At 49.1% G+C, this 6,538-nt stretch overlaps 1 long non-coding RNA gene across 1 annotated transcript; it reads right to left on the reverse strand.

Moving 5' to 3' along the window:
• Positions 1–3,120: 3,120 nt before the first annotated feature.
• Positions 3,121–6,301, reverse strand: LOC108318655. Its single transcript, XR_001831221.2, has 3 exons — positions 6,165–6,301; positions 5,683–5,756; positions 3,121–3,872 (listed from the first exon to the last, which is right to left on the reverse strand). It is a non-coding gene; the product is annotated as an uncharacterized LOC108318655 (long non-coding RNA).
• Between the last annotated feature and the right edge of the window lie 237 nt (positions 6,302–6,538).

The following is a 6,538-nucleotide window of genomic DNA, read 5'->3' on the forward strand; positions in this document are numbered from 1 at the left end:
CTTATGTGGGTGAGTAAATCCTGAAAGTGGGGACATTACCTGTAAATATGTTAAAGTACAATGTTTTCCAGTTAAAATGGAAAAATCTCCAGACTCAGCTGGAGCTACATTATCTGTTTCTTTAAGAATTTTTCTGTCCATAAACTCATTGTATTAGTCCATTCTTGCACTGCTGTGAAGAAATACCTGAGACTGGGCCATTTACAAAGAAAAGAGGTTTACTTGGCACATGGTTCTGCAGGCTGTACAGCAAGCATAGTGGTTTCTGCTTCTGAGCCTCAGGTAGCTTCCAGTCATGGCAGAAAGCAAAGGGGAACAGGTGTCTTACATAGCAGAGCAGAAGCAAGAGAGGGTGAGGGGGGAGGTGCTTCCCACTTTTTAACAACCAGATCTTGAGAGAACTCACTATCATGAGAACAACACCAAGAGGGTAGTGCTAAACTTTTCATGAGAAATCCACTCCCGTGATCCAGCCACCTCCCACAGGCCCCACTGCCAACACTATGGACTACAATTTGACAAGGGATTTGGTGGGGACAAAAATCCAAACCCTGTAACTTGTCTTTTCTTCCTTCAGTCATTCAACCAACAATCTCTGAGAGGTAGGCATTGTGCTGGGGGCTGGGAACCAGTGGGAGTAAATCCTACAGGTCTCCACCTTTGTGGAGATTCCAGAGGAGGGCTGCCAAGATGTTCTTGCATTGTGCACAGTGCAGAGACAGGGGGCTCTGGGATATTCTGGCCCAGGCAACTCTAGCCCTGAAAAATGAACATGCCCATCACATTCTATTCATGTATTTATAGTTTACCTGAAACCTCAGCTGCTCCACAGAATCACAACTCCCTGCAGCTCTCAAAAATGTCCCAGGGGTTAGCACTGACCAGCTTGCTGAGTTTGGAGGAACCACAGTGCACTCGGTATAGAACTCTTCCTGCTAGCTGCTCCGAAGTGAGCTCCTACTGATTCTATTTAGTTGGACTCTCGTATTCAGTGAGTCCAGGGGTTTTTCATGCACTGGGCATTTTTGAGAGTCTCCTATTTGCCCAGCCCTGTGAGGAGCACCCAGGATGTATCAGTGGTTCAGACTGACTTGGTTCCTGCTGAGGGGAATATCCATAAGACCAGTACCCACTGCAGAGATGGCATAGATGGCAGGGGAGGCTGGGAGGCCCTAACCCAGTCTTGAAGGGATGAGAGAAGCCTCCCAGGCTGGGATGGGAAGGATGAAAGGAGCAGACAGGCCAAGGAAGTGAGTCCTGGTCTGAGCAAAGGGCTGGAGCAAGAGAGAGCCTGGTCTCTGCAAGGATTCTGAAAGAACCTCAGGACAGGGGGCCAACGAGTAAGAGTGGGAGGGCAGAGGCTGTGCCCAATGAGGTAAGCCTTATCCTAAACTGTTCTTGATTTGGGGTGAAAGTGTTCCTGGAAAGGCAGATCAACAAGGGAAGGAGCATGGGCCAATTTTCAGCACATTCCTTGTGCTTCAAGTCCTCTCTTGGGTTGGGTGATGCCATGCAGGGACCCACACTTGCCTGGACTCCCCTTTCCACTTTTCAAACCTTTCCTGTCACTGAAGAGGGTACACCATTGGAGCCTGGTAAAGGTAGCCAGTATTCAGGGGATGTGCACAAACCTCATGCCCAAGTTTGTAAGGCTGGTCCAAATGCTGGCCCAGTTGGGGACCAGACACTAATGCTTGTCTTTTCATGGAGCCCACAGTGTGCTAGTTGGCAGGTGCATGGCAGATACTCAGGGCTGTAGATAATGCAGGCTTTAATCCTATGAGTGGAGTCCGTGCCAACTCAGGAATTCAAGGATGTCTGTTCACCCAACTGACACTCTTACCCAACAAGCCAATGAGAACAGCTTGAGGTCTGGAGGCCCCGTGCTTGGTATTTGCCCACTCTTGTATTTGAGTAACAGAATGGAGGTCACAGGCCCATGTCATAAACTTTGTACTTTATTTGAAACACTTTTCTGCCTCTGTTGGTGTCTCCAACACCATACTTAAGCTTACTTCAAAATGGCTTCTACATCTCTATTTTCCTTAAATATGCACACAGATAAGAAAAGATGGGGCGATTTATTTATTTATTTTTTTGAGATAGGATCTGGCTCTGTTATCTGGGCTGAAGTGCAGTGGTGCGATCTTGGCTCAGTGCAAACTCCGTCTCCTGGGTTCAAGCAATTCTCTCACCTCAGCCTCCCAAGTAGCTGGGATTACAGGGGCACACCACCACACCCAGCTAATCTTTGCATTTTTAGTAGAGATGGGGGTTTCACCATGTTGGCGAGGCTGGTCTCGAACACCTGACCTCAGGTGTCCACCTGCCTTGGCTTCCCAAAGTGCTGGGATTACAAGCGTGAGCCACTGCGCCTGGCCAAGATGGGGTGATTTTAATGTCCAGACACAAGTTGCCATTTAAGATGAAGCTTCAACTGTAATTTCGTGAAGTCCTGCTGAATATTTAAAGCTTACAGAAAGCATCTTTTCTCCCCAAGGCAAAAAGAGCCCTTTGATCATTGGTGGGATTTTGCAAAAAGCTGAGCTGCCGCTCAAAGAAAGAAACTGCAAGTTTCTGTCTTGTTTATGGAGGGCCTGTTGAGAAGGCCCTTCAAACCCTTGGCACCAGGGTACAATGAGGGGAATCTCATCATTCATTGGAAACTCCATCTCCGCCCACTGGGCTGAAGACTCTTCCAGAGATGGAACAAGAACTTCCTCTGGGGTAGCTGTGCTCATGGACACTGACTTGACAATTTCCAACCTCCCTCATTACCAAGTTCCTCTTCCCACCTGTGAAACCCAAATTCCATCTTTTTCTCCTCCCTCCTGTGTGGTAGAGTGAGGAAAGATGGGAACTGAGGGTAGAAACTCAGTCTTTTGAGAAGCGGGAGCTGATGGGAAGGAGGTAGAAACTTGGTCCTTTAGGCAGGAGGCTGCAGGCATTCAGGCCTGATCTGCCACATAAGGTAACTTCTTTCTCTTTTGAAAACTCGCCTTTCATGGGGCAGAGGGGTCCAAGGACTGCTCTGGACCACTTGGTGATCCCCCGGGCTGGAGTGGGGGTGCAGAACCCCAAATTCCATGTGTGGAGAAGACTCTGAAGCAGGTGTGAATGCCAGGAGAGGCAGGAGGAAGGACAAGGGCTCTATGTCAAGACCACAGACACAGGCCCGGCTAGCCTTCCCACACAGTTACTTGAACTGAGCTCTCCATAAGTACACATGGGTACACACCCAAGAATGAAATGGACAAATAGGAGGAGAAAGAGAAAGAATAGAAAAGAGAGCTGATGAATATATCCACAATCAGCACTGGTGCAGCCCTGAGCTTCCTGGTAAGAAAAGCAAAAAAAAAGAAAGCAGTGTGCTGTGCAGCTCTTATTATCTAATAAAAGAAAATATACCAATTCTTAGGGGAATTTATTTTTTCTGGAAATAAATTATTGGAGGAATTTATACGACAGAACACCCCAGGGGAGCATCCTTGTGTTGGGAAGGAGGCCACCTCGTCTGGCAGCCTCAGGCATTCCAGTGATGCAGGGGAGGGGCCCAGGCAGCTGTGCTTGTCCGAGGGGCTCCAGGGAGAAGAAGCTGTAACCTTGGCCAGAGGATGTTGTACAGAATGAGGCTGGTGGGGAGCTGGGGAGAGGCCGGCAGGGATTACAAGTGGAGGTCGGGGCTACCACCGTCAGTTCATCGTCGGCTATGTCTTGCCTCAGAGACAGGGCACAAGCTTCTCCTTAGGGACACACATGAAGAGGCCGGAAGATTCAGGTGTGCTCTCTGGTCTGGACTGGCTGAAGGAGGGAGACTTTAACGGTCAGCATAGGCGGAGCAGTCCACCAAAGGCAGGAACACATCCCTTGGCCTGGGAAGAAGAAGCATCAGGACTGCAGCTCTGGCCTCTCTAGGCTCAGGGGCCTAGGGTGGAACAAGACTGGAAAAGTTGTGCTCGGAGGAAAGAAAGACGGGGTGGGAGAATGGACAGGGAAGGAGGAAGGGAAGGAGGGAAGGGGAAGAAGGAAGAAAGGCATGGAAAGCTGGGAGGACAGAGGGCAGGGCAAAAGGTAAAGGAGGCACGGCCAAGGCTGTGAGGAGGAGTTCTGCTTTTATTCTGCTGTCTGGCTTCATGCCATTGCATGGGGTCTTGTAAAATAAAAAATGATACCCCGGGGGCTAATGGTTTTTATTTTAGAGGACCCCATGGGGAGATGTGGAAAGCTGTTCAAGTGGCCAGCCTTGGGAGCTGGCTTTCATGATGAAGGTTGTCTAGGGCTGTTCAAAGTTAACATGGCAGACTGGCAGAGTGCAGGAAGGTGAGAGTGTGGGGGAAGTTGTTCTACAGGGGACTGTGTAGGGTTTTGCTGGGAAGATAGACCTGGGTGGAGGTGAGACTGGTGGGAGCTACAAACGCTTCTCACTCCTGCGCCTTCCTCTGTCCTTCCAACAAACCCACCACACATGTAGCATAGTCTTAAAAGCTTGTGGGGAGGAAAAAAGACAGACATTAACAGACCAAGGGTCTGACAGTTGCTGGAAGACAAAGGGAGAAGGTCCATGCTGTGGACAGGGAGGGGAGGAGGTCCTGAATCATGGCCGCTGCCCACAAGGCTTCTTGAGGCTCTCATGCTGAGGTGCCCTCCTGGCTGAGGGGCTGCTACTTCTCTGTTCCCCAACTTCTCCACCTGCTGGTGCAGCTTACCCTTGCTGTGCTAGGAGGGAACCTGCTAGGAGGGTCTTGGCATCCCTAAGCAGGGCCCTCCTGCTCAGACATTGGGTAGCTGTGGAGGGAGCTCAGCCCCCATTCCTCCCCAAGCTCGTATCTCCAGAGCAGCAAGGCTCCCTGCTCCATCGGCGGAGCGCACAGGAGAGCCAGGCAGCTGCCTCCACCAAGCCTTCATTCAACCACAGTCCTTCACTCCCAGCAGGACAGGACAACCCAGCCTCCTATGATCCAGGAGGACTCGACATGGCTCAGGACACCCAAGAGGAACCAATGGCCTATCCCTGAAAAGGCAAAGACACTTTAGGGCACAGAAAAGCATCTTAAAAGATATCAACTTTGACTCAGAGATTTCAAGAAGACGCTCTATCCAAAAACCAAAGAAGTGTCAAAGCTGTTGTAAATGTTTAAAAGAATAGCTCCCTTGATCACATTTTGAGCGAATTGTGAATTCCCTCTCCCTGGGTCTTCCTCATTCTTCTGTATCCTCCCCATTTTTGTACTGAATTTACAGCAGACTGAATTTCAAAGCTGATTTGAACGTTTAAATGTATGAGACACTCTTTGTTACTTTAGAATGAGGAAGGCATTAATTTTTTTACATTTTGATTTTTAAAAATTTTATAGAAAATTGCAAGTTTCATCAGGAAAAAACTTATCTAGTTCTGCTTGAAATAACGTCTTATGGAAACTTTCAGAGTTTCAACAGACAAAATGCCCCAGGCTTTGGTTTTGCAGTTGGCGTCTACAGCTGAGCATAGTCCTTGAAGTAATCATGACTCAGCTTATTCAAAATAAACTCTTCAAGAATTGCAAACTCACCTCTCAGCACATGACCTGTGACCTCCTGTCTCTCCATTACTTCTGCTCAGAGTAAAGCACAATGCCACTGACTCATGGGGGAACCACAGGCAGCAAATGGCCGGAGTTCACGCACAGGAATGGGTGCACTCACCTGCAGTGTGACTCAGCAGACCGACGGAAGCATTCAGGGCAGAGCACTAAGGGTGGCTCACTGCATCTCAGCATCTGTCCATGAGAAAAATGATGCCATGGTTATTTTGTGATTTTGGTGGTAGGCTGCTGGTCAGGTGTCTCCAAGCAAGATGGTCAAAATGGAAACAGTTGTTTCTTTGGGCAGGCAGGGGTCAAGGCTGGTCTGGAAAAGGCAGAGGCAGCTGCACCCTATTGAGCCATCAGCCAGCTTGAGCTATGTGTGCCCTGTCTGGGGGTTTCCTCTGCCCACAGGAGACCCTTTTCCATGCAGGTGCTAAGTGGCACCAGGCATGAGTCTGTTCCCACCCACTGAAGTTCCTTCTGCCACAAGCACCATGGTTTGTGCAAAAAAAGAAGTCTCTGCCGAAAAACTAACCGAATGTTAGTGCCTGTTCTCAGGTCTTCCCATAACCCTGCTCTGCTCGGATTCCTTTCACCTACTTTGAAAACAGCCAAAGGGTTAAGTGACGGAGCCAGTCATCCCAGGCCACCTCAAAGCAGGGTTGCGAGCAGCAGGAGTTGGAGCTTTGTTGCAGTTGGAAGCTGAGTGTGAGACGGGACATTCAGGCACATTCAGGCACAGCTTATCTTTGAATACACACACAGGAGTATCAGGAGCAGTTGGAGATAAACAACTGGCCAATAAGCACATGAAAAGACGCTCAATGTCATTGGTCATTAGAGACAGGCAAATCAAAACCACAGTGAGACTCCACTTGACTCCCACTAGGATGGCGACAATACAAACAAATAAAACGAAAGATCATTAGTGTGGATGAGGATGTGGAAAAACTGGAAACTCCAGACACTGCCGG

Source organism: Cebus imitator, unplaced genomic scaffold (assembly GCF_001604975.1).
Source record: "Cebus imitator isolate Cc_AM_T3 unplaced genomic scaffold, Cebus_imitator-1.0 Scaffold222, whole genome shotgun sequence".
Classification (NCBI taxonomy): Eukaryota; Metazoa; Chordata; class Mammalia; order Primates; family Cebidae; genus Cebus; species Cebus imitator.